General features: G+C 44.3%; 2 long non-coding RNA genes across 2 annotated transcripts in view; both read left to right on the top strand.

The window, feature by feature from the left end:
• The first annotated feature begins 1,633 nt into the window (after positions 1 to 1,633).
• The window catches only part of LOC131923098 (uncharacterized), a 33,419-nt gene continuing 8,018 nt past the window's right edge, over positions 1,634 to 27,034 (top strand). The window contains exon 1 of the long non-coding RNA XR_009382506.1: positions 1,634 to 1,814. This is a non-coding gene — a long non-coding RNA (uncharacterized LOC131923098). The remainder of the gene's footprint in view (positions 1,815 to 27,034) is intronic.
• LOC131923099 (uncharacterized) lies at positions 9,545 to 12,832 on the top strand. The gene is made up of 3 exons (XR_009382507.1): positions 9,545 to 10,079; positions 10,887 to 11,058; positions 12,770 to 12,832. It is a non-coding gene; the product is annotated as an uncharacterized LOC131923099 (long non-coding RNA).

The raw sequence follows: 27,034 nt of genomic DNA, 5'->3' as shown, positions 1-27,034 counted from the left end.
ACCCAAACTCACAAAAGCCAAAACAAACCAAGTAGCTGAGTAGTTAATTGAGTTACCCCCACTTTCGATTGCTTTATTTCTTGGGGAAGGTTTTTTTTTTTTTTATTTTCCCTCTTAAATTTTTTTTTTTTTAAATAAAGAAATAATGAGTCCTGGATGAGGAGGATTCATTACTACTAGATCTATGTACTGGAAACCCCCCCCCCCCCCATTATCTCCTCACCACTAAAACAAAAACAATTCCTCAAAGTAAAAATATGGACAAACAACAACAAAACCTTAACATTAAGAAATCCTGCTTCTTACATTGAGTATATGTGTGTGTGTGTGTGTGTGTGTGTGTGTGTGTGTGTGTGTGTTGCACATATACTTGTGCACAGAGTATGCCTGTATGTGCTTGTGCATGGGGAAGGCAGAGGCCAATGTAGGATGTCTTTCTCTATTGGTACCCACCTTATATTTTAAGGCAGGGTCTCTCCCAGAGCCTAGACCTCATTATTTTCATCAGACCAGCTTGCCGTAAGTCCTAAGGATCTGCTGGATTCTGTCTGACCTCCTCCTCAACTGGAGCTGGCTTGTGCCTGGGTGCTGGGGATCTGGATTCAGGTTCTCAGGTTTTGGAGAAAAGTTTTGAGCCTCTCCAATTTGTGAGATTTTTCAGAAAACAGCATGTAAGTTTTGGCTGGGAAGCTTGATAAAAATGCAGATCCTTGGGCCCCACCCACCTTCTGCAGCTGGATTGGTATACAGGTAGCACCCAGGAATGTGAATTTCAGCAAGCCAACCAACCAGGCTAGCCTGAGGACTGAGTTATCTAGAATTCCGGTGCTAAGGGAAGATGGGTGATGTAGGCTCTTCCCAGGGCCAACCTTAGCATCCTGGCACAGACATCCTTCCAGTCCACTCCCTCAGCTGTTACTCAGGCTTCCAATGAATGAATATCACAGGCGGTCCCGATATCACCAATGACTTGCCTTGTCCTCAGCCACCTAAGGGCACAAGTTGGAGTAGCTTAAACAAACAAACCTGCCTTAGGATCTAGATTTTCCCACTTTGTACAGTTGAACAGGTTGCTAACCTCCGTGTGTCGATTTCCTCACCATTCAAATGGCTGTGGGCCCAAGCGGTTAGCACTGTTGCTTCACATAGAATCTCTGGACCGTGTTTAGCCTTGGACGAAAATGAGCTCTCAGTGGTGTGGCAGCTGTGGAGACAAAGGAAAGGAGAGATGGAGGAGATTCGTTCACACAGAGCTTGAAGAAGGAAAACAGCAAATGTTCGTGATGATGCCCAGGTGTTGGAACCCTGTGTGCTGCTTGTGTGAACGGAAAATAGTGAAGCTGCTGTGGAGAACAACTTCCTCCTCTTCCTCCTCCCCCCCCCTTCCCTCCCCTCCTCCTCTCCGTCTCCTCTCCTGTCCTCCTCCTCCTTTTTTCTCCTTCTCCTCCTCCTCCTTCTTCTTTTTCTTCTTCTTCTTCTCCTCCTCCCCTCCTCCTTCCTCCTCCTCCTCCTTCTCCTCCTCCTCCCCTCCTCCTTCTCCTCCCCCTTCTCATTCTCCTCCCCCTCCTCCCCCTCCTCGTCCTCCTCCCCCTCCTCCTCCTCCTCTCCCCCTCCTCCTCCTCCTCTCCCCCTCCTCCTCCCCATTCACCTCCTCCTCCTTCTTGTGCTGCATGGCCAGGGAGAGAAGTTATCCCATGATCTCTCCCATGATTCCCTGGTTTCCTGAGTGGCGGTGACCGTGCTATGTACCATGGAGTGGAATCCAAACTTGGAGTCTCATTGAGAGAGAAGATCCTTACTGTCATACCACAGAGGTAACCCATCATCAAGTTTCTGGGCTCCTGGTCATGTCATGGATGGTAGTCAACCATTCCATCCACTGGCATGTGTCCTGTGTAGTTCTCAACACACCATCTCCTGGGTGGCCCTCAGGCTTCCGAGGTGCTGGCTGTTGCCTCATGGAAATGGTTGCATGAGAATGATCCGCACACAGGGTCCATTGCTTCTAGAAGGCTAGTTCCTTATGCCAGAGTTTTGCTTAGGGTTCCAACGGTTTATTTATTTATTTTTTCAGACACCTACTAAAGTTTGTGTGCAAATAATGCAGGTATGAAGTATATGAAACAAACCTTCCTTTCTCCTGTATGCAAGGCTCTGAACGCTGGCTTTCACGGAGGTGATGGGCCTTCCTCCCTAGGGCTGAGTCTCAGGCTCCAGGCCTGAATTGAGTCTTTTTGAGCTCTTAACAATGTTTTGTTTCAGTGGTAACCGGTTGACCAGGAAACATGGGTTAAACTTAAAGAGTAAAGTAAGCGAGGCTTTCCTCCATAGAGGAAGAAAATCCGAGGCAGCCAGGCTAGTGTCTGAGACCTCCTGGCATCTTGCCAGAGGAAGGAGGCTGCGGCAGCTAAACCTTGCCTACCTGTCTCTTTCCCTGCAGTCTGTTTTTTGTTTTTTGTTTTTCTTGAACTTTCTGCTTCTAGAAAAGGATGAGGAGGAAAGGGACCAATTATAAGTGCACAGCAAAAAATTGTGTTTTTAAAAATAAAATGTCTGGGGCTGCAGAAATAGCTCAGTAGGTGTGTGTGTGTGTGTGTGTGTGTGTGTGTGTGTGTGTGTGTGTGTGCTGCTCTGACAGAGGACCTGAGTTCAGTTTCTAGAACCTATACTGAATGGTTTGCAATTCCAGCCCTAGGGCATCTGACACCTTTTCTGAAGCTCTGGGGGCATTGCCATTCATATGGGCACAAACCCTACCTCACACATGTATGCACATATTTAAATAAAAAAAATAAACCTCAAATGAAGATCTCTGATTTTGATCATATTTGGTTTTTCTAAAGCCCCCTCCAGTCTTAGAATTGAAATTTAACGACTGTCTTCCAGATACTAGGGGGGTTCTAAACACCGAGAATGATGATGTCTGCTTGAGGATGCAAGTTGTGGAGATGAACCAAGAGGCCAGGAGGTCACCAGCTTCTAAAGCAGAAAGTCACTCTCCTCTCCCTGTAACACTTAGTCCTCTGGCCCCCTGGAATCTACTTTCTTGGCTCTCTGGGACTCCAATCCTTTCTTTTAGCTCCCTGTCCCCGAACATGTATCCACTAAGAGGCCCCTGCTCTGTGTTACCAAACAAACCTAACCTCTGATGCAGGGGAATGATGCAGAGCTCTGGCCCCAGCCAATAATAACAATGTTCTAACATGCTCTAGATTTGCCTCATAGGCCCCTGGCTTGCTTCCCCCACCTGCCTTTAATTTTTTCCCTTACCACAAACCAATAGAGATATGCATCAAAGACTTATCAGATAAGTGTGCCCAATAGAACTGAAATGTTCAGTCCATCCAATTTAGCAAATTCTAAATAGCTACCTTCAACTGAGTTCAAAGAATATCATTGTTCCTAAGGTCCCCCCCCCCTTTTTTTTAAAAAAAAAAAAAAAGCTCCTTTGGTTAACTGAATCAAGACAGCCACTCCAAGAGAATGTAACAAAGCCTTTTTTTTTTTTAAAAACATGAAAAATGCAAGAAAATTGAAAGTTAACAGAACATTTTTAAGTGGTAATTTAAGTTTTCACAAAGGCTTAGGGTTGGTCCATATGCTGATGTCATTGAAAAACCCTGGGTTTAAACATAAGTACTTTAATGACTAGTTAGGGAAAGAAAAACTTTCTTTCCCAAGCAGGCAGCCATAGAGAGCCAGCCACTGGATGCCCTTGATTACAATGGTTCTTTGTTAACAGATTGTAACTTTGCCCCAGGGCTGGGGATACACTTAAAAGGTGAGATTGTCCTTCTGGGGAACCGAGGTTGCTCACCTCCAAGATGGATTGAAAAGAAAACATACGACCAGCCTGAAACTTTATTCTTTATCCGTACTTGTCTGTATGCGTCTCTTTGCCTTGCGAAGTCTGACAAAAATCAACATCGGTGTGGAGATCCTGTCAAGCCCAAAGCCTCCTCCAGCACAACTGGATTTTCCACTCCACTGGAAAAGATTATTCACTCTTGTTGCTTGGAAACCTTTCTCAGATGAGAAAATATCATTGTCTTTAGGTGTGTCCCTGCCTACTTAAAGCAGAAGTTGGGCACTTACGGGATTCACTGGACTCAAAGAGGGATAGCAAGAAAGAAACAGCTGCTTTGGGAGATCTAAACCATCTAGTCTGGTGTTACGGCGTTCAACCTAGACAAGCAATTAGATCAGTCATTCTAGTGCAGGAGGGTGATTAGTGATGTTGGGGGCTCATTGAGGAGTTAGTTTATCAGAGAATGGAGCGTGACATATGTCACAATAAGTCAGAATATCTACCATTATTGGATAGGAATATTCCAGGTCATATTTTAGCTAATAAACGTCTAGGAATCCAAACTCGGGAGAAGTTTGAAGGTTGGTCCTGGTTCATCTTATCGTCAAGGGAAGGGAAGCTGGAGGTGACCTCCCCAGTCAGTGGACATGTTAGTCGGTTTTCTCATCAGTGTGTGATAAAATACCCGAGTGAACAGCGTCAGGAGGGAAAGGTTTATCTTGGCTCAGACTCTCCGAGTTCTCAGTCCAGGGTGGTTTTGGAAGGCGTGCTGGTGTTGGTAGCAGCTGAAGCCTGTGGTGAGAGTTCTCCACTCGGGCCAACCAGGAAACAGAGAATTAGTAAGAGACCCAAGAGCACACGGAACCTTCAAAATTTGGCCCCTGCTACCTTCAAAATTTGGCCCCTGCTGACCTAACTCTGGCAGCCCCACATCAGCTAAAGGTGCTAAAACTTGGAGAGCCAGGAACTGGGAGGTTAAAACATGAACCTTTGGTGGCTATTTCAGGTTCAAACTGTAACTACCAGGATTGGAATCCAGAGCCGTTCCTACACGGGTAGTCTTGTATCCTTTCCCATGACATGGTGGTTTGATGAGGCGGCTTTGTGAATTTGTTGAGATTCATCAAAAAGTTCCTTGACTTTGTGAACTCTGTTTTCCTCTCTCCTGGTGTAGTTCAGCGTCCCTTTCTAAACCATTGCTACAAAGAACGTAGTGGAACACAAACAGTAGTGGAGAAGTGGGTGAGGGGCTGGGGAGATAGTGCAGTGGGTAAAGCTCTTGCTTTATAAGCAGGAGGATAGACATTTGCTCTGCAGATGCAATCCATATTTAAAAAAAAAAAAGCTAGCATGGTGGTATATGCTTGTAATTCCAGCTCTAAGAAACAGAGACCAGGCACCCAGGCACTTCTCCGAGACTCTTTGGCCTGCTACTCTAGCTTACTTGACATGTTCCAGGCCAATGGGAGACCCTGTCACAAAATAAATTGTTGGTCATTACCACAGAAAAATTCCTGAGGTTAACCTCTGGCCCCCAAATGATGCATGCACATACATATGCATGTACCTCCCCCTCCATGTGAAAACACACACACACACACACACACACACACACACACACACACACACCACAGGAGTTAGTCCAAGAAGCTAGAGGAGTCTGAAAAATAGCTAAGCCAGATAGGATAGGTTTTTGCTCCATCCAAATGGGGAAGCGTCTAGTGACTCTCCCTCCTGATCCCACCCACATCAGCACCGCTTGCCAAGAGTTTCTTATATTCTTTATCTCCATTTCTCCCCGTAGTGGATGGATGTTTTCATCCCTGTTATACCCGAGAAAGTTTGAGAAAAGTACAGTTCCAGGAGGTATAGAGAGCAAGTGGGGGTAAAACAGTATCTAGGTTGGCTCCAGAGCAGACATGCTCATTGGCGGGTCTGATTTAACGATGACACCCCAGGAGAAGGCTCAGGACTTTAATCATCAGATAGCTAGGGGCTGAATCCTGGCTTGACGGCTGCTTAACCATGGAAACATTTCTAAATCACTCTTGGCTCCACTTCTCTCACCTGCAAAGGGAGAAATAGTAGTGTATGCCTCTCGGGGCTAATAGGGGGTAAATAAGATAATGGTAATGATGGGATTACCATAGTGCATGGCGCAGAACCAGGGTTCCCTGAGTGACTGGCATCATCATCAAGTCGTAGTGTGTGCCAGGGCTGGACATGTGGTGTGTAGTGGGTAGCCATTCCAGCTTTGTTCTGGAAGTTCCAACCCCCATTGAGACTTCGGCAACTGTCACGCCTACAAGGCGGGGCCAAGGGAGGCGCCTGGGGACCCGAGATCCGGATCGGCGAACGCTCTCTTGGTTCCAGGACGCTGGATGGTGCATTGGCCGGGAAATTACAAAATTACAGGCTCTCACGGGGTAACCCAGGATGTTCCCTGAATTTATTGAGAGCATGGTTCTAACTATTGGGGGCAATTTTAATTCCTTTGGCGACCTTCTTTTGAAGGATCTGGGCGGAAGTGGAGTCCAGGACTTGCCAGGTTTGTACCCTCAAGTCTGTCCTCATGATGTCGGCTGATATTGGGTGCCCAGAGGGGACCTCTAGAAGGGTTCCAGGTTTGTGTGTTGCTAACAACGAAGGGAGAAGAAACATGGTTACTGTAGAAGCAGAGACATTTCACTGGGAAAAATATACTTCCAAGACAGGAAGTGAGCTGGAGGAAGAGATGGTAGTAGTCCAATCAGGATTCAGGCTTTTATGTTACATTGCCTGGGCTTTTCCAAACATGCTTCAAAGTTCTGCTTACAGTTTCATGTGTCATACGTCTCATAGCATTTCAACTCTCCATGGGTGTGCACTTTAGTATTGTAATGAGCCACAGGCCACCTACAGATACTGTGGAATACAGCTGTACCTGAACCGGTGACACCAGCCAGTTTTATCCACCCAAGTGGTGGGGTCAGGTGAGGTGCTGGGAGATGGTTCCAACATACTTCTTTGCTAACTCGTTTCCATATGCTGATTTTGTTAGACTCTGCATCCATCCTTCTGGACATCACTCTCCATCTGGTTCTTCTGCCTCAGCGGCTTCAGGTGTAATTCACAGTATCAGAGACAGGGTAGCATGTAGACATGGGAAGGGAATGGTCAGCTGCTGGCTCACATTGAGATTCTGAATCCATTCTGGGGAAAACAAGGGCTGGGAGGTCTTCGTGGAAACTGGATCCCCATCACCCATGGTAGAGACCATTCTAAGTGCACAACTGCTTCTGTCCAGAGATCTTCAAAGGTGAGTCTCTTGACACCCATCCTCAGGACTGTTAGAAGCTTCACTGGACTCTTCCGTTGAGAATTCCTGATTCCAATATGATGTTCACACAGAATGTTCCTTCCCCAATGGTGGTATCAGGGATCACTGGGACTCACCATATCTCACTCTTCTGTGCTCATATGACTTTGAATGGCACCTGCTTGGCTAGATTTGGATCTCGGCAGGTTTCTCCATTTGCTTAAGCTCCACTGAGAATGCTACTTCTGGAAGTGACTTACCATGTCACTTAGCCATATGAAGGCTGACATGAAGGGAGGAGGGTACAGTCAAGTACTTCGGTGGACTTTGGGGAGATTAGCATCGGAAATAGGTAGTCAGCAGAAGACAGACAGGCAGGAGAGGAGAGGGAACAGAAGAAAAAAAGGATGCCGGGCAGTGGTGGCGCACGCCTTTAATCCCAGCACTCGGGAGGCAGAGCCAGGAGGATCTCTGTGAGTTCGAGGCCAGCCTGGGCTACCAAGTGAGTTACAGGAAAGGCGCAAAGCTACACAAAAAAACCCTGTCTCGGAAGAAAAAAAAAAAAAGGGTGGAATGATAAGAAATAGCCGAGCCTTGATCATAATTTTGTGCTGATTCAATGTGTAGGTATGTCAAGATTGTGAATTCCAAGAAATGCTTAGGATTTCTCATGTTACAAAAGGTTAGCAATAGGCAGGCTTTCTAGTGGCTTTTCCAAATAGTGACAAAGGGGATTCTAATGTAGGTACACTATGTATTTGGGTGTGTAAGGCCTGGTGGGAGAGACAAAACCCTAAAGAGAGATGCTTGTGCCTGTCTCGATTTTTCTGCTATGTTTGAGCCGGTCTGCTCTACATTTCTCTCAGGCTACCAACTTTTTCGCTTGCAGGATTGAATCGGCTTGCAGAGTCAGTTGAATCTGACCTTCAAAGACATAAAACTTCCAGTGTCCACCCAGCCAAGGAATAGATTTAGGGACAAAGAACTATGCCGGGCCTGGAATGGATAGATCTCACAACTCAAAGAACTTTTGGTTTCTTTGTTCTCTCCAACATGGGGTATCTGTAAGACCTCATTTCGCTCAGCCCAGACTTGAGTACAAAGCTGTTTCTGTAATGGAGAATGAAGACATAGGAAGCAGCCTGGGGCCCGGGTTCCCTTCTTTTCAGTCAACCTGTCTCACAGCTTAATTTGCATATGTTCTAGCCTTTGTCTTGTGACTTTCTCTAAGTTGAAAGATGGCCACAGGCAGGATAGGAGAAAATTAGATTCCCTATCCTTATGCAAACTGTACACCACTTTTCCATCACTAGTTTCTATTTCCTGATTTCTTTGGAATGGGGAAACTGAGGCACAGGTTTATGGACCTAAGTGCCTAGTAACCACAGAACAAATTCCTTGGCTTCTCTGATTGCCAGTATTCTTTTGTGTAAAATGGGGACTGTGACCATTTCGCTCTCACTCGGGAGTATCATGTGAGACTCAAGGTCACTTGGGTGGCAGTGTTTTGTAAAATCGCTGTGAAAGTGAAATGCAGTCACAGTTTTTGCTCCACAAAGACGGTGCCAGAATAATCCATATATCCCTCTTCTGACTATTCTTGTTTTCTTTTTTTTTCTGACTATTCTTTGGAAGGCTCCTCCATTAATTCTTTTCGTCACCACTTACTTGAGAAGGAGGCATTGTGCTCCTACAGTGCTATGCAAGAAAGTCATTGAAATGATATCATCTGTGGAGGACAGCATCGAAAGAAAGTTCCTGCGTTAATGATGTTATACAGTTATTATATTAAGTTATATTTTATATTAGCATCCTGAAGAGGGCTTTGCTTTTTCCTAGTAACATTCTGGTAGAAAACTTGAAAAAAGTGAGGTGGTTTGATGGGTCATAAGGACAGATACGGGGTGATGAGAGAGACTTGCAGTTGAAAAGTCAGTCAGAGGAGATTAAAGTCTGGAAAATGCCCATAGAACGATTGAATTCCACAGGAGAAATTTCCATATCAGAGCAGACCACTTGACCATATGCGTTATAGCTCTGCCTACCCCTGGTTGTAACTTTTATTAGGTTATTCCATCTGGCTCCTGGTCACAATTAGAAAGCATCGTATGTGAGGAATCTTTGCAGCCTGAGGTTTTAGCTCACAGAGATTAAAATATATATACATATTTCCACTTATCTTTATTGGTGTGCTTGTAAAGAAAGCGAAGCTCTTTAACCAAACATTGTCTCCACGTCCATGGAGACAGAGGATGGTGAGCCAGAGATTAAGTTGTTAGATGGAGAAAATGCAGGGTTGTTAGTTGTTAGAGGGAAGACATCAGGGGGCATGCTGCGCTATTAGGCTGTTTGTCTGGGCTGCTTAATGAGTGTGGTGTCTGTGTGTGCTTGGGCATGCATTCACGTGTGTGTGTGTGTGTGTGTGTGTGTGTGTGTGTGTGTGTGTGCGTGTGCGCGCACTCCCACACCTTATCACATTAGGGCACAGTTGTGACTGAGACTAAGCCATTTCTCCTCGTCCTGCCCTTTCCTTTCTTCCCTTCCTCTCCCTCCTGCCCTCCAGCTCCTTTTCTTTCTCTCTCCCCTTTAACCTTTCTCTTCAAAGTCTGCTGCAGGCGCTCCGCTTTCTTGCAAACCCAGGGTAATTGATCATTAACAGCTTAGAGAGGTATTAGTGAGGAGGAGTAAAGGGGGCCTTGCTTTTTCAAGTTTTTGCTTCAAAGAAACTCTCTGGCTAAAAAGGATGAAACTGTTGATCAGGATATTGGGGCTGGAACCTACTGCTTGCAAGTATCACTTCAGTCAAGGACCCTAGGATTTTTTTTTCCTTAGAGAAGAACTTGTACTAATTAACTAACTAACTAACTGACTAACTAACTAACTAACTAACTAAAAAGTGACCACTGTTTTCCAAAACATTATCAGAGACAAGAGAGATGACTTTGGTGTTGGCTTGCCGTAGTTGACAGAAAGGTAAGAAGAGAGATTCCTTCCCAGCCTATGAGGGATAAGGGTCGCCACAAAGTGAGGAAATGAGCTCTAAGGCCCTGGCCTGGCCCCTAGAGAGAAAGCATCCTTGGAGTGAGCCACAGGGTGTAACATACGAAGTTCTCACCTCACCCCTAAGTACTAAGTTTAAGCCACAGTCTGCTGGATCTGGGGGCAAATCCAAGTTCCATTTTCAATGGAACGTGCCGCTTTTCTTGCGCTCTTTAGGGTTGAGAAAGCAGGATCAGGCTTTCGGGCAAGTTCAGGCTGTGCCCCTTCCTTGCCAGATGCTATTGTTTGCATCTTCCTCCAGGCTTTGTTCTGCTTTCTTTTCAAGTGGTGCTCTTGGGTAGCATGAATTTGCTAAGTTGGACTTTTGCAATTTCCTGGCAACCGCATACATTCCCACTTTGCAGGTTTCCAGTGCAAGGTCACTCAGATAACACAAGATGCAGTGGAGAATGGTGTCCTCATTTTCAACAAACAAATCTCTTATTAGTATTCGTTTAAGATATTAGGAGTGCTGGGGATAAATACAACAGTTTATCCCTTCATCTAAATGGGCATTAGCTCAAGGAATAGTCCCTCCGTTTTGTCATGATGCATAAATCACCAGCCTGTAAAAATCAAAGGCTGACAATATTTGGTTACCTGTAGCAGTGATGGACTTTCTCCTCATAACATTTGCTTTCCCGCCCTGGGTTCTCAATAAGGACTGGAGCCTTTCTCCCTTCACCTTTGACCTGGACTTCCTGTCTCAGCATAAACATCTCCTCTCTTTTCTCCCCACAGATGCCTGCAGAAGAGCGAGCAGTGAAACATTCTCAGACAGGGGCTTGTTTGTGTTTATTTGGCTTCCTCTGCAAAGTGCTCTAGCTGGACGTAATCAGCGCCGTCCCTCGGCCTTTGTAGCGGCTTCGAGTAATGGTGTGCAGATGTCCAATGTGACGTGTCTGGGCACCAGGTAGTTTCATTCTGGTCTCATTTGCAGAGATGACTGGGTGTCCTCAGGGTGTTTGTTTCCAAGAAGTCAGCTGACCTAGAAAAACCGTGACCACTCAGCAGTGAAGCTGCATGCTATAAAAATGCTGGAACATTCACTTAGCTGTTGGCTTCAAGTAGGAACACTTAAGAACTGGGCAAAAACCATGGCCTCTTTCCTTTCCTTCTCTCCTTCTTCGTTTATACATGACAGTTATGAGACTCTCTGTCTCAGTTCACACCATCTGAAATGGACGGCTAAGAAGGTTGTGTCAGTAAAGCAGACCATTTCAAAGAGTCTCGATGCTGGGAGCTTGGACTGGTAGTCCCAAGCTGTAAATACTTTTGTGAATGTCCTGCCTATGGCGCCCCATGCCTGGGATATGCTCATCTCTTGGTGGCCACCTAGCATTAAGTGCTGTTAGTTACAAACAGAGAGTCTTCCATCAGCCCTCACGTGACTGACACTGGACATCAATCCCAATGGAATTATTCTTATTAATTACTGTATTTATCATCCTGGCAAAATATACTTAATACAAATTTACCATTTCACTCATTTTATATATCTTTCTATTGCTTTAACTTTTAAAATGTATTTTATGTGTTTTTAAAAAAAATTGGCTTACAAAGCAATACGTTTCCCTATGGGGTTGTCATACATATTTCTTCTCAGTTGAGTCTCTACTTCCCCAACTCCTCCATCATTTTCTTGTCCCCCGTTTATCTGCTGTACCCTTTTGTCTCCAGTATTCCTCCTCCTTTTTAACTTCACATTCTTATTGTTGTAAAATATATACAACATAGGCATTACCACTTAGCCATTTTAAATGTATGGCTTTGCAGCCTTGAGTATATTCCTATCATTATATAGTCATTACTAGATGTATTTCCCCTATCTCTGCTCCCATAGTGCTGGGGTTCCAGGCATTTATTATTTTCTATGATTGACTATTCTAAGTTCCTTATATAAAATATTTAAATAGTCATTTTGTCAAAGATGTGTAGATAGTATGGAAACACATGAAAAGATGTTCGAGTACAATTATTCATCAAGGAAATGTAAGTAAAAGCCACAGTGAATTACTGTTATGGAGTTATAGTATGACTTACATTAAAAAGATAAACAATCAAGGGTTGATGAAGGTGTAATTCAGCAATTGTAATTCTACACATGTACTGGGTATAAAAGTTACACTGGCACTTTGGAAAATGGTTTGGCAATTTGTAATAATGAATGATTACGGAACTCTGCATTCCTCTAGGAATTTTACTCATGAAAAATGAAGATGTATCTTCACATAGTGGCTCATGTGTGAATGCCTTTTCTTTTTCTAAAGATAGATTTTATTTTTAATTATGTATATGTATGTGTGTCTGTGTTAGGGTATGTGCACATGAGTGCACGTGCCTACAGAGGCCAGAAGAGGGCATTAGATCCCCTAGAGCTGGAGTTATAGGCAATTGTGAGCTGGCTGATGTGGGTACTGGGAATCACTTAGGTCCTCTGCTGACCCGTCTCTCCTACCACAATATTTGAATGTTTATAATAACTCATTTCAACCCTTTTAAGTGGACATTGCAGTGGCATTATGTATGTTCACAACAATCTGAAGTCATCACCACCATCCATTTCTCAGAATGTTTTTTTTTTTTTTTTTTTTTTTTTTTTTTTTTTTTTTTTTTTTTTTTAGCATCCCACACAGAGACAGACTCCATACCCACTAAACATGAACTCCCCATCATCTCTTCCTTGCTGGTTACCACTTTCGTTCTCTATGAATTTGACTGGTCTAGGGACCTCAGATACCTAGGCATGTGGATATTCCCCTTTCACTTCCTAAACTCCCACTTCACTCCTTATCAGCACTAACCATCAATCATGCAGAACATTCCTCTAGCTTTTTTTATACATATGTAACACTTATATGTCTCCCTTGAAATGTAAAAAGACCATTGAGTACATGAATCTTCTGACTGTTCTACAGTTTATTCTTTTTTGTGTAACATGCCCTGGAAGTCATTTATGTTTACTTAAAAATATGTTTATTTTGTAGGTGGGTGTGTATGTATATATGTATATATGTATGTATGTATGTATTTGTATGTGTATAGTGATGTGAGTGTGTGTGTGTGTGTGTGTGTGTGTGTGTCCTTCCCCACCAATATTTACTCTATTCCCTTGAGACAAGATCTTTTACTCAATAAGTAGCTAGACTGGTAGCCAGCAGGCCCCAGCGATCCACCCGCCCCCATCTCCTCACATCCTTACATGTCCCTCCAACCACTGTAATTATAGGCATGAGCATGACCATGTCTGGCTTTTTATGTTGGCGCTGGGGACCTGAGTGCACAGTCTCATGCTTCTCTGTAGGAAGTACTCTCATCCACTCAGCCATCTTCGCAGCCTGTATCATTTAGGCTTAATTCTGTGTTCACTGACGTCATCATATCCCATAAGAGGGATATCATCATATCCCATAAGAGGGATATCATCATATCCCATAAGAGGGATATACTACAATTTATTTAAATCCCCATCCAGTAATAGGACACGTCTCCCGTTTTGTGTTATTATCTATGGTAAATAGACATGAATGACCTTTAAACATCCTTCTGTGTACATACACAAATTCTCTATAAACATAATTCCTGGGAGAAGAACTGCCCAGTCAAAAGGCTTCATGTCAAAATGTACTTAGCATTTGGATACTTGCTGCCAAATTGTTTTTCAAAAAGGCATCATTGAGTTACACATCCCCAAATGAACAGTGAGGCTGCATTTCCCAGCATCTACCCCAGCACTTGATTTTATTAGTCTTCTAAACTTCTGCTATTCTGACAAGAACATCTTAAAGTTTACAATTTACAGTTACCTACTGCCACAGGAGGAGAATCTGAGAAGGAAGTCAAAGAGAGAAAGGGAAGGGAAATGGAGTTGCTCCACATGGGTGTCCTCCAAGCGATGGCGAGATCTGGACAAAGGCCGTTAAGTTTAGATAGTTCTGAGGGTAGTTGCTGCCTCCCTTCTACTGTATCCACAAGCTATGTGTTCCCCTGCTGTGTAAGCAGGAGCGACCAAGGTTGTCTGAGTTCTTGTGAGCTGGCTGTGCTAGCCTTTTTGCACACTAGAGTTTTTTTGGTGTTAGAAACAGCAATGATCTTAGCTGTCTGGTGGCTTGTCTTGAATCAATTTCCTTCTCCTCATTGAGGATCTGCGTGCCACTGGAGTTCCGTGCTCATGATCCCGGAAGAGAAATGGAATTATGGCGGGAGACTGACGCGAGCACTAACTGGACCCCAGTTACAGGTAGTGACCAGTCTGTCCAGGCTGACCCCTTCCACTGTGGAAAGCCAGCCATCGTTTCTGGAAATGCATAACATTTATTATAGTCTGGAGAAGTGGGCCAAAGGACAGTCCTTCCCTGAGATCAAGGGTCACCTTGGTCACTCGGTGCTTCAGGACTGGGCTACTCACAAAGAGGGAAAGGGGAGACATATCACTGGACCATCTTCTATGTGCCATTTTCATGGTTTGCATTCATTATCAAATTGGTACAATTTAAAGCCATCTGGGGAGAGAGTCTCAATGAGGGACTGCTTAGATCATGTGAGCACACATGTGGGGGATTATCTTGATTACATTAGTTGAGGCAGGAAGACACTTCCCACTCCATATTGTAGGCAGGGTCATTCCCCAGGCCAGGGGGTCCTGGACTATATTGTTGCAACAGGGAGCTGATCCTATGTAAGCAAGCATACCTTCATTCTCTTTCTGCTCTTGACTGTGTGTGTGTCTAGCCTCTTCAGTTACCTGCCTTGACTTCCCCATGATGAGGGACTGTAACCTGGAACTGTGGCTTTTGTTAGGGTATTTTGTCACCGCTAAGAATCAGAACCAGGATGCCTGTCCTACTGATTCCACTTCTAGAACAATTTCCAATTATGTCTTCTTTTCATCCATTCCTCCATCTACTACCATTTCTTCCCTGGATGACCTGAGCTTGACTCCCTCATTTTCACACCCCCTTGAGTTATAAATTGGTTCACATTGTCCATACTTCCTACTTCTTGGTGGATGACAATCAGAACCTTGAGTATGACCTCCAACCCCTGATTGCACCTGAACATGACCTTGCCCTCTCCTTTCCACTGCTGGCTTCCTTCCTGGTTTTCTCATTGTACAGTTCCAGTATGTACAGGTCCAGATGTCTTTAGCCTCTCAGGTCTCAGGGCTTCACCTACAGTGATCCTTACCTGAGACAGCACCCCCGCCCCCAACTCTTCATACATCCAGCTCCTCATCTTCAAGTTTCTTGGGATGCCATGTTCTTAGAGAGACTTGCCTGTGGCCCCGCAGGGTCTGGTCCCTTACCTTGAAAGCGCTGTACCAATGCCAGTCAAAGTTTGGTGGTCCTTAGTTGTCCACAATTGTCAGCAAATCTTTCTTGTCCCTTACGTTGCAAGGTCAATGGACACGGGAGATGAGTGTGTTGTAATTCCCCTTGCCTGCTGCCTGTCAAGCAGCAGATATCGGTAACTGCTTGCTGGAGGCATCGAGGGAAGCCAGGTGTTTCCCGTTTAGAGCACTGTGTTACCTTTTCTTTAGAAATCCGATAGCTAAGGGCCAGAGAGTTCCCAGCATTCCCACATGTTGAGGGATTCCTGGGTGCCAGGTGTGGCTTCTGGCATTCTCTTTAGTGTGCAAAGCAGGGTCTGCAGCTTGCTTGCTTCAGTTCGCCTCAAAGCAATTTTGCAAGGTCATTATATTATCTTTATCCCCATTTTACAGTTAGGAATGTCAAAGCAGCTCTTACTGAGAATGACATGAAGAAAGCTTGCTTGGATTATAGCTGGGGTTGGCTCCTGGCAACTTTATAATAAAGGGAGAGGCCGGTTGCACCCTGAACTTGCTTGTTTTGCCTGCTTCAAAGACGGTTAGGAGATTGGCTAACTAACTGCTTTCAAACAAACTAAAGAAGCTAAGGAACTTAGGCTGGGTTATCTTGCTAGGGTCCTGTGCATTTTAAAGGACAAGTCCTTGATGGTGGGGTGGGGGGATGCAGGGGTGGGGGCGGGGCCGGGGATAGATTAGCCAAAAGGAGTAACTTTCCCTGATGAAATTCCTCAAGCATCTAGTGGCCTGGGAGAAAGCCTGACCCCAGTGACCCCAGCCGTGTGACCTCACCTTGTCATTTGTTTTCCTGATGTCATATCAGAGAGAGGCCAGCCCCTAGGTCTTCTTGGACAAAGACAATCCAACCTCGCAGAATTCCACTTTTGTGTCCCTGTCTGCCGACAGGAAAGCTGCCTCTTCCACAGCGGAAATTGTCTGAATTGCTTTGTGAAGATGGATGAAAGGCCAGAGGAGCACTGCTTTCTCTCTCTGGACTTTGGGAGGCATTTAAGATCACACTCCCAGTGTCAAAAATAGAGACACAACCTACTTTAACTCACTTCATTTACTTATTTTTATCCCAGACTTCCCACCAAGGGCGTCAGCCAGCACGTACTCTGTCTGCTTGGAGGCATCCTGGGACAAACAGGCAGGCAGGGCAGACTGGCTGCACTTTGACTCCCAGGCTCAATGCTTTATTGAACGTGCTGGAAACTTCTGGATTTGAAATTTTGCTTCCCGTGAGATGAGGGACGATGATTTCTTCTTCCTTGGCCGGGGATTACGCATCACCTGTAAATTGGAGCTCATGTAACATCACACAATAGCTGTGGTTTCTAAACTTAAAAGGAATGTACACGCTCCTCCGCCATTCCCTGACTCAGTCTAATACATTTTGCTAGTTCTTAGGCGTGTGTGTGTGTGTGTGTGTGTGTGTGTGTGTGTGTGTGTGTGTTTGATTTGCACTTTACATCTATTTCCCCTTGATTCATCTTACATAAATTTCATGTTTTAAGAGAATGTGTGATTCATGTGCTAATTAGTCCCATTGGTTCTGGAGAGTGATTTTTGGAATTAGTATGTGTCTTTCAAATATTTTCATATTTTAGAATTCTTACCTGTGCTGTGTTTGCTCTCTTGAGCTACCGTAATGCCATAAAGAATTTACTGACAGACATTTTCCCGGGACTGTAATCAGGACACCTCTTGGAAAGCATGATAATTGCGTTTTAAACTTTTAATGACGTGGAATGATTTTTATATCTAACATTGAGGTTTTAAATTAACATATGTGTAATGAATGTCAATGACCATGCTATTAAAGTATTACAGAGCCTTCAAAAACTTCCCAGTGGTTGTTTATAGCTAGGTCAAAATAGATTGAAGGCTGAATATAGAGGAACAATAGGTCACATGGTTCAATAAGACCACATAGCCTGAGAGGGGTTGGTGTGACACTTGCCTGTCATTTATTTATGCTTGTTTCCTCTGGATCCAATATACAACAGGCTCTTTATATCAAGAGCGGATGAATAGGTGGGAATCGTGGATCTGTCTGCCAGTCATGTTGACCTAGGTGGTTCCAATCACTCTCAAGTTGGTTACTATATTTTTATTCCTTCTGCAACCTGTCGTCAGAGCCTAAAGCGTACTAAGTACTGAGGCTCTGGATACATGGATGAGCAAAGGCAGATGCGATTCTTCCTTGCTGTCTTAGAGTTTTGAGGTGAAGCTGTCACCTGGGGAAGAATAAAAATCACCACTGTGAGGAGACTGGTGCATCTAAGAAACAGTGCAAAGCAGGATGGCTGGGGGAAGGAGGGAACTGGCTGGTCAGTGGCAAACAAAGCATCTATAGAGGTGACCAATGTGGTGACATTCTAATTGTGCCGAAATGTGATTTTATTTGTATGTTAATAAATAAAGTTTGCCTGGAGATCAGAGGTCATAGCCAGCCGTAAACAGAAGTCAGGCTTAATCGTACATGTATAAGCATACACCCTTAAATGGATCACATGGCAGGCAGAGTCTCCATGTGTTTCAGGACACAGCCAAGCTTGGTGACACACACCTTTAATCCCAGTACCAACCATAGAGACCTGGAGGTCTGTATAGACAGGCAGTGACGAGGAAGTGATGTGGCTGGACTTAGAGCCAATGAGAAGGCAGAACAGGAAGGCAATAAAAGCGTAGGTTAGACAGGAAGAAGCTCTCCTCTCTCTTGGGAAGCGATGTCAAGGTGGTAAGTTAAGGGTAGTCGTGGCTCTTCGATATTTCTCTGATCTCTTTGGCTATTACCCCTGTATTTGGCTCTGTGTTTCTGATTTAATAAGACTGTTTAGAAGTTAGTCTACAGACTAAGGACAGAATAAGCAAAACCAGTGCATAGACTAACACTTTATTTCACTCTCCAAATTCACGGGTTGAACCCCCAATGGTGGCTGTATTTAGAGATGGGATCTTTAAGGAGATTGTACCCCTCAAAGAGGTCTTAAGGGTAAGAGCCCTAATTCACTAGGACCGTCCTATAAAAATAGATGTCCTGTAAGAGAAGGTTCAATGGTTGTCCCTGTAAGAAAAGAGAGTGCATTTGCACAGAAGGAAGGCCACAGGAGGATAGAGTGAAAGGGTGACCATCTGTGAGCCGGGAAGAGAACTCTCACCAGGTGCCAGCTCAGCCTGACCCTTGGTCTTGGAATTCCAGCTTCCAGGGTATCAAAAGGGAAATTTCTGGTGTTTAAGCCACCCAAACTGTTATGGTAGCCTAAGCAGACGAATATAGTCCCATTGGCTTTATAAGAGAAACTTGGTGTTACCATGAGCAATAGGAAACTATGGCATGGTTAAGTGGGGGTTAGCATGATCAGTTGTATGTTTGAGAACTATGACTCTATATGGAAAAGTCACTGGGGGTGGGGAGAGGAATAGGCATTGGATTCCTGTGCAGGAAAAATCCCTAGGGGTCTCAATTTAGGATCTAGATCTCTTTCCATTAAGTGCTTCAGAGCTGAGTCTTCAAAGATTTATAAAATTATGTGTACATGTGTATTTGCGTGTGTGTATGTATGTGTGTGTGTGTGTGTGTGTGTGTGTGTGTGTGTGTGTAGGGAGGCTGGAAGAGGGTGTCTGATTCCCTGGAGTTGGTGTTACAGGCACTGTGGGTTTTAGGACATGAATTCTAGTCTTCTGAAAGAGCATCAAGTGCTGTTAACTACTGAGCCATCTCTCCAGTTCCCACACTGGGTTTCAAGTAAGGAGATTTAGGTAGGATGGCTTCTTGGTAGAATGATCACATAAGATCACAAAGACCCATGACTGGGCCACCAAGTGGAGGTACTATTTATAGAGATCTAGTTCTTGACTTTGCCAAAATCAAAATTAAAAAAAAAAACAAAAAACCCAAAAAATCCCCCAAAAACCAAAAAAACAAAAAACCACTCTGCACAAAGTCAGGGGCATTGCTGAGACCTGACCTGTCTCCTGCCTCCTTTCTCTCAGCCTCAGAGGTTTTTCTCGGTCAGCTCCACAGGCCTAGGAGAGAATGGGAGACAAGGTGGTTGACTTCAAAGTGGAATTCACTAAATGCTTCCTTCTTAAGCCTCTAATTTACTTTTGAAAGGGTTCAGCGTTTGTTGCCAGGACCAACATTTCTGGGTCAACTTTGTCAAAAAACAAAATATTTGCAAAACTATTATAACCATTAAGCAAAATAAAATGGAAATTAGAGAGAAAGTTTTAGACAGTCATTTATTTATTTCATTGAGACAGGGTCTTGCCAGGTAAACCAGGCTGAGCTCAAATTCACAATCCTCCTGCCTCTGACTCTGGAGTATCACCCATGCCTGCTTTAAGTAGATATATTAAACTGAAACTTGTTTCGTGTTTGTCTTAAGCTTCTGCACACTGACAGTTTGGTCGGGCTCCACTGAGTGGCTTTCCTGGTCTGGACATTACGGGTCAAGTGACCTGGTCTGGGGCACAAGTCATGTGTCTGCAGTCAGTCGGCAGCTGGGTCAGCTTAGGGACTGGCCACCAGCTGTTGGCCTCTGGTCTACTTCATGTGGTCTCTTGAGTCCCACAGCAGGGCAGCCTGGCCTGGAGGGCAGGGCCTAATGAGCAGGTACTTTTTAAGTGGCTGCTGACTGCAGACTTGCTAATTCGGCCAAAGCAAAGTCCGAGGTCAACCAGAGTGAAGGGTGAAAAACTAGACCTCTTATGTAGAGTTATTGTGAAGTCGGGCTGTAAAGGGGCGCAGAAATGGTGGAGGGAGTCACATGCTCCACTTCCTAATAATGCCCCTCCTCCAGCTTCAGTCATCCTCTGTATAATACTGATAAATGTTGGCACTTTCACATCCTATCCTTATTAGAGTCTTAAATGCTGCTTCGGTTGAAAAACAAAACTATTTTAGCATCATCCAGAGGAGTATTATCTGTGAAATCACAGACTTAATATGGTAATTATTGTGGACTGATTGTGTCCTCTCAAAATTCATTTGACTTTATTTAGAAGCGGGTCATTGCCGTGAGTTAAGCTGAGGTCATACGAGAGTACCATGCACTCCTAATCCAGTATGACTATAGTTCTCATAATAAGATGGTCATATGAAGACAGAGATGTAGAGAACACCATGTGATGGCAGGAGATGACTGGAGTGGTACAGCTGCAAGCTGAGGAACACTGGCAGAGGAGGAGAGTGAGTCAAGAAAGCACCCCCCCCCCCCCCATTAGGTCTTAGGACAAGCATTGCTCTGCAGACACCATGATTTCAAACTGTACACATCAGAACTATGACATATCTGCTCCTAAAATATGTGGTATGGAAACCGCAAGAAATGCTTTTTTAAAAAATAATATATAAAAGGTAATAGGTAATACAAAAACTAGGGAATGTAGTCCAGTGGTAAATCACGTGCTCAGCATGTTCAAAGTCCTGGGCTCAGTCCCCAGTACTTAAATAAAGACATAACTAAATGCGTAAGATACAAGGTAAGGCACATTAGATTGCTCCCCAACCCCCCTTTGAGGTAATTCTTACTCTGTAGTCTTGACTGGCCTGGAACTCAGGATGTAATTCCCCTGCCCCCAACCCCACCCCCCGAGACAACGTTTCTCTGTGTAGTTTTGGTGCCTGTCCTGAATCTCTCTCTGTAGGCCAGCCTGGCCTCGAACTCACAGAGATCCGCCTAGCTCTGGCTCCTGAGTGCTGGGATTAAAGGCATGCACCACCACTGCCTGGCCAGGATGTAATCTTGAATGGGTCTCAAACATACAGAAATCTACTTGCCTGTATAGGACTTGAAGACATGTGTCAAAATGTCCCGCCTGCTCCTTTTTTGAAAACTGGGACCTGGGGAGGAGACTCTGGGTGAAGCATGTGCCATGCAGTCATAAGGACCAGAGTTCACACCTCCAGAACCCACATGAAAAGCCAGGTGGGGGTGGGAGGCTGCCTGTAATCTAACAGGCTGGGGGCAGAGACGAGGGATCGCTGAAGCAAGATGGCCGCTAGACAAGCTGAAACAGTGAGCTCCAGGTTCAGCAAGAGAGCCCGATTCAATATATTAGGTGGAAAGCAACCAAGGAAGACACTTGATGTCAGTCCCAGGACTCCTCATGCAATACACATACTCACACATATGTACACACACGTATGCACATACATGCATACATTAAAAAATGATTGACAACAGCAATATCACACTCAAATAAATACTTGGCAATTAAAAAAAAAAAACCACTAAGTTTGACCCAAAATGATCTTGTGTGCTGTCCAGAGGTCCTTCACTACATGTTCAAAGACATTGTGTTAACAAATCCTGTTTAATAAGTCATTAAAATTTCCCTTATAATATTGTCTTTTCTGGGCTTATATACTTGCATAAGCCACCAGAATGAAAGCTTTCCAGTTAATTTGAAAACACTCTAACCTCAAAATGTTTCCTAGTACCAAACTTGATTTTAAAAAATATACATAACTTAATCTCTGATCTTGGAATACTAGAAAATCGAAGAGTAGATTTTTCTAGACTAGGTGAAATGTGTCTTCTAAATAATATAAGTGAGTTGAATCAAACACCCTTCATGGAGATAGTTTAAATTAACTTGTAACTATTTCAGTGGAATCAAATTCTAGTTATTTTTGCATGAAAATAATAAAAAAGAAGGTAATGAAATCTAAAGTTTCTGAATCTAGAAAATGCCAGCTAATCAAGAGACTTTATCTGTCGTGATTATTTTGAGCAACCGATCATTTCCATCAATCAACCGAGAAACCCTGATAAGCCAATCACCTTTTAATCGATGTTGAGTCACTGAAAAGTTGCCATAGCTACCAGATTCTATAGCCATCACAACAGAAAGTAAGGTTAGAATTGGAAGTGACAGGTGTATTCATCACATAGTTAACAAGCCTTTGAAGGGAGAGAGAGAGTTTGTCAGAGTCCTTAGGCTGGGTATAAAAGATTGCAAAGAACACTCAAACAATTCCCAAAGAGTACTTCAAAAGCAGGGGGAAAGATCCGTTTTTCATTAGAAATGCAGGAAGATGTTTGCCTGAAATTCAAGCTTCAAGTCACAAGTCCCTTGAAGTTGGGCTTGGCTGTCAGTTACCAGGGGTCACCAGCCAGTTATCTTAAGAGGAGTGAGTTTCCTTTATGGTCCTTTCCTTTTTGCATTAGCAGTAATAAGGATGATTGGGAGCATGGGACAATGATTACTGAAATGTGCAGTCCTGATCGCACGGTCTATAGTGAAAAATTTGGGGGGAGAAAAAAACCCACCAACGGTACAAGAAACTTGACTAGTTGCTAAATAGTTTTGGAATAAAAGAAGGTAGAACCAAGAGATTTTGCTTTGAGAGTTGCTATGCTTAAGCCTGTATGTGGAAGCGGTAAGCATATTGAATGCTCTAATTTTTGCAAATAGTTGAAAGCAAAGGAGCAGATTCACTTTAGATCAGGGGGTGGGGGATCAATAGATTGAAAAAGAATAGCACAGGGTTGAACATTCTTTGGCCATTGTGTTAAGTTTGGACTCATCTCCTCTATATACGGTCGATCAGCAGTGGCACTGTGCATGAACAGAGACCTCGTTCATCCTCAAGAGAGAACACTGGAGGGGGAGTTAGGAGACAAGAATCCAAATCCTGGCACTGCCGCATCCTCCTTGTAGACACACGTTCGCCTGGAGTGTGAAGACGCGAGGATGTTTATTTACCAAGATTACTCAATGTGTCATCTCGCTCCGATGTTCTTTTAGTCCGAGGTGATTCATACCTACATGCATAGCCAGACATGGTGGATGGGAAGCCATATCTGCATCTGCAGCTTGTCTCGTGTTCAGCTGTGCTCTGCTGCGTCACGTGTGTCCCAGCAAGCCCTGTGCACCCTTATGGTTCCTGCTTCTAAATGGCATCTTAGAGTATGAGAATCATAGAAACAAATTGGTTGAAACAGATCGATTAGGGAGGAAAAGCAGTCCCAAGTAAGACTCTGGTGGGCATTTAGTGATCTATGCATGGATCTGTAAGTGACCTAGGTCCCATGTAGGAGTGTCTGTCTGCTAAAGAGTAAGTGCAGTTCCCTTGGCTTGCTTAGTCTGGGTAGAAGAATCCTGGCCTCAGTGCCCACTTGGCCCCTACTGGGGAGGTCTTTATTTGGAACTTTGTTACATAAAGCAAAGGATGAGCCAAATGAATCAATGCCAGGGAGTAAACAGTTTACCGAACAGTTAATTTGATCTCATAGTTTATATGTATAACCCATATGTAAATTAATTACTCTGTGTGGGTCTGTTCTTAGGTACTTCTGATCTCCCCTCTTCTAGCTCAGATCATGGCTATGGTAGCTTATCACTCATCTGCTTATTCCTAAGTGTGGCTTCTTCTGTTCCAGCACGTCAACCCTTCCCACTCTCCACATAGCCAATAATCTTAACACTTTAAGCAAATGCTTTAACGCCTTGCCAGCCTACACTTCTAATCTGCTTTAATGGAATTTTGTTATAAATCTTCCTCTGTTACTTGCATTTTTGTATTCGAGAAGCAATTATAGTTCAATCCTTATGTTCTCTGCCTTCATCTCTCTCATTTGATATTCATTCCGCAAAATATTTGTTGGTAACATACTATCTGACAGAAGCTGTTCTTAGCTGGAAGAGGCAGTGGTAAACCCTGAAAACGAGATCTCTGCTCCCATAGAAACCACATTCTACTAGAACTAAATAGACAATAGATGCATACTCGTGTAGTCATGCGACATAGGACAGTGTTTTGGTTAATAATGATGAATGAACAGCATGTATACCAGTAGTCACGCAAGAGTGACACAGAGCAGAAAAGTTCCCATTGGCTAGTGGTGCTGTGGCCATTACAGCATCATAGCACATCTGTATGCATTTGCACATGTGGTGATGTGGTGATGCTGGTCTAAGCAAGCCTACTGTTCTTCCAGTTGTGGAAAAGCATAGCAGTATAATTATGCACAGTGCGCAATACTTGGTGACAAACAGTTCTGTTACTGGCTCATGTTTTCCTGTCCTACAGTTTTAATCACTGTTGTAGCATGGACACTTCATACTTCTATAACAAAAGTCTGCTGTGAGGCGGTCTGTTGTGTTTTGCAGGCAACAGCTCATCCATCTTGTGTTTACAGTTTCTCTCGATGGCCATCAAGAGGCCACATGGAGTGACGGACTCGCATCGTCTAGGCTTTTATAAGTACTCCATGATGTTTACATGATGGTGAAACAGTCTAAGGATGGGCGCAGTTCTCAGGGCAGACCCCTGTTGTTAAGCAGTGCGATTGTCAGCAAGAAAATTTGAGAGGATGATCAACACTGTAAGGAGAATAAAAGTTGAGGAGCTAGTGGTTCCTGGAGGTCTTGTAGATTTGGGCGTTGCTTTGGCCACAGTCATTATAAGCAGGTCAGATTTGAGCTTTGACCCTGGGAAGAAGGATGTTCCAGGCAGAGGGTACAGAAGTTCAGCGTTAATAAAAAACAGTATGCATTTAGAAGCAGAAGAATGACTTGAGCAGCTGATGAAAGCCTTGGGCAGGGGACACTAAGGACACGCTGATGTAATGTAAGCATCCTTAGTTCTTTTTGTCCTGCCTTCTTGTTCTTTTCCCAGACTGAAGATGAGGGTGTGAAGGGACAGAGGGCATCAGGCATGAGACAGAAGTACTGAGTCTTTAAGTGCTCTTCCGTGACCACAGTGACTCCTCTCCCTTCCCTCCCCGCAGACACTGATGATCTTGATGTGCCAGGCACAGCCCTGAGCACCAGGGGCATACTGCTTCGCTCTGTCCTTACCCCTCTAGAGCTTGTTTTCCAAGCTTTCCTCCTTTGCATTGCAAGTCAGTATGACCCATGTCCCATGTCCCCCTCCCCATTCTCCCAGATCCTTCACAGCCATGGGAGAAACACCGGACCCCTTTCTCTGTGCTCCCAACATGGCACTGCCACCCCTGTGCTACCTCATCTCTTCCTGGTCACTGATCAGGTTTTCCATCTTCCAAAGGCTATTCTTATTTTATTTAGTCTTTTAGTAGGGCAATCAGAAATGCATAAATTAATAAGATGATATTTGCTACAAAACAGAATTAGAAATCCTGCTGAGTTTCACAACATTAAAGATGTGCTAATCACGATTCCCCAAACAAACAGTACATTGGGTAGAACATGTTTGCATGTTGTAGACACAGAGGCAGTAACCTGATAAAAGTAAGCAGTGTCCTGCTTAGGGACAGGCTGTGCCTAGATGTTCATTTATGAGAGGGTTGTTTAGAAGATTCCGTACTTTCCCATGGATTCAAATCTGTAACTTTAAATAGAAACCACTTGCAAAGCCACGGTTTACCTGATACGCTGCCCAAATTGCCCTGCAGTATTATAAAACCCTGCCAAAAGCCACAGTATCTCCCTCCCCAGCTCTGTTCCCTCAGAGGTTGTTCTAATTCATTGTCAGATCTCTTCTCTCTTCCCCAAGCCACCCTAATACCCACTGTACCCCCCATAGTGTGACCACCTACAGAGATTGCTGTTTGCTGATGTGATTGGTTGTAGCTCTCTCCCATCACTCAACAATGGTTCCTGGGGCCTGAGGAATGAGACCGGGAGTCTTAACCCAGGGTCTGAATACATGTGCCTTCTCTCTCAAATCCTAAGCATCCTTGTCTGTTGCCTTGCTCTTCCTACTTCTCCGAAGTCTTCCTTCCTCTTCTCATCTGCCTGGAAATTGCCTCTCCTTTTCCAGCATTTACAGGAGGTGTTGTCGATCCCCTGTTACTCTTCCCATGGGAAGGAGTCCTTTATGTCTCCTGTAGTCTTACTAGGGTTCTGTGAACGTTTGTCTTCGTGCTTCTCCAGCTGGCTGCTAAGCATCAAGGTCTCAGAAATTACATCTTCCTCATTTGTGTCTCTAGGTCCACGGTGAAGGTAGACAGCCTGTGTTTGCACAGATAAGTGTGTTCATGGCCGTGGCTCAGGGACCAGGGCTGGGAATGAGAATGAGCCTTCCTTCTGACATGGGGAGCCACGTGTGTATCTGAAGGGTGAAGACCTGAGGTGGGGGCTTTGGGCTTTGGTAATGGTAAGGCTTCAGAAGGGCAGATTTTTAAGTGGTTGTGTGTGTGTGAGTGTGTGTGTGTGTGTGTGTGTGTGTGTGTGTGTGTGTGTTTACAGACTGTGTCCTAGGATTCGTGTTGGGGGCATTAAGGGAAATAAGCTTGCAAAGTCGAACCAAAGTCTCAAATGCCAGACTAAAGCATTTTACGACTCTCTGTACCATAGGGAACACCAAGTGTTACTTGAACCTGGAAATGACATAATCCTAAAGCTACTCACGTGGAATTGACACAGTCCAAAGGTGCTTTTGGAGCACTAACTGGCCCACTGTGTCCGGGCTGATGTGGGAGAGAGTGCAGGCAGGAGGAGAGATTTGAGAATGACAGAGCTAGCCCTGGAATGAATTGGTAGGAAAGTAGCTTGCAGAAGTGCCTGAAGGCTGTGAGCTGCAAAGTTCGCCCTGACTTTCAGGTCCTGCTAAACATCAGGCACA

The sequence above is a fragment of the Peromyscus eremicus genome, chromosome 13, assembly GCF_949786415.1.
Source record: "Peromyscus eremicus chromosome 13, PerEre_H2_v1, whole genome shotgun sequence".
Classification (NCBI taxonomy): domain Eukaryota; kingdom Metazoa; phylum Chordata; class Mammalia; order Rodentia; family Cricetidae; genus Peromyscus; species Peromyscus eremicus.
The sequence above is the reverse complement of the archived record's forward strand: the minus strand, read 5'-3'. Positions and strand labels throughout refer to the sequence as shown.